This window comes from Egretta garzetta, unplaced genomic scaffold, assembly GCF_000687185.1.
Source record: "Egretta garzetta isolate BGI_Z169 unplaced genomic scaffold, ASM68718v1 scaffold417, whole genome shotgun sequence".
Lineage (NCBI taxonomy): Eukaryota > Metazoa > Chordata > Aves > Pelecaniformes > Ardeidae > Egretta > Egretta garzetta.
The window spans coordinates 1,657,715-1,658,748 of record NW_009260227.1 but is presented as its reverse complement, the minus strand read 5'-3'; the positions used below and the strand labels follow the sequence as shown (position 1 = coordinate 1,658,748).

Sequence of the window (1,034 nt, the reverse complement as noted above, 5' to 3'; positions counted from 1 at the left end):
CGTGCCTCACACGGCCGTACAGGGGGGGGGGCCCGGGGGGGGGGGTCAGGCTCTGCTCCCAGGGAACGGGCGATGGAACAAGGCTCAAGTTGTGCCAGGGCAGGTTTAGGTTGGACATTGGGAAAAATTCCTTCCCCGAAAGGGCTGTCAAGCCCTGGAAGGGGCTGCCCAGGGAAGGGGTCGAGTCCCTATCCCTGGGAGTATTTAAAAGCTGGGCAGACGACGTGCTTAAGGGCGTGGTTTAGTGGTGGGATGGCAGGGTTAGGGGAATGGTTGGGCTTGATGATCTTAAAGGGCTTTTCCAACCCAAACAATTCTATGATTCTGTGATTGCAGAGTGGTGTATTCTAACTCCGACAGTGGGGATGGAAGCTGTTACCTGACAGCAATGATACCACCTACCACTGCCAGGCTCTGCTGAGCTATCTGAAATATCTCTCCAGGTTCTTTCCCTTCCCTGTCAGGCACCCTCCCGCTTGCCCTTGCATTAGGGCATTCATAGGTCCCAAATATCGAACAGCATTTGAACATCCTGCGACGCTTCAGCGTAACAGTAAGCAAAGTACCCCGCATGGCAGAGGTGAAGTTAACAGTGCGCATAGAACTGAAATTTTCTGGTCTAGAACATCTTCTACAGCACCCGCTAGAAAAAGCAAGGCGTAGTTAAAAATTTTCAATACTCTTTTTATAGGATGAATTTCAAGGTGCATGTTTTCAGCCCCAGTACGCGCAGCAAGGCCTTAAGAATAAGAACTTTGTACCTGAAGTAAGGCATTTTCCTGTTTCAGTTTTGTAGCACTGTTTTCTGCTTTAACAGCCCGTTTCTGAAATAGAATAAGGATTATTTATACCACAGCAGCACTTAAGACACAGAAGGCAGTTTGAGCTACGCAGGAATGTTTTTTCAGCGTATAACCTGAAGAGATACGGGTTGTGTTGCACGGCTTCTTCTTCCGAATGCATTATGAGATGGGGATAGAGCCCCCAGTCATGTCTCATCAGCTGTTTCCTCCACATTTTTCCTTTCAGGTATC

The 1,034-nt window shown here is 48.9% G+C and overlaps 1 protein-coding gene across 6 annotated transcripts in view; it reads right to left on the bottom strand.

Moving 5' to 3' along the window:
• SNAPC4 (small nuclear RNA activating complex polypeptide 4) overlaps nucleotides 1-802 on the bottom strand; it is a 24,713-nt gene extending 23,911 nt beyond the window's left edge. For all 6 annotated transcript variants that reach the window (XR_004842441.1, XR_004842438.1, XR_004842439.1 and 3 more), the window contains exon 1: nucleotides 762-802. The gene's annotated coding sequence lies outside the window, so the exon portion shown is untranslated. The remainder of the gene's footprint in view (nucleotides 1-761) is intronic.
• Nucleotides 803-1,034: the final 232 nt, after the last annotated feature.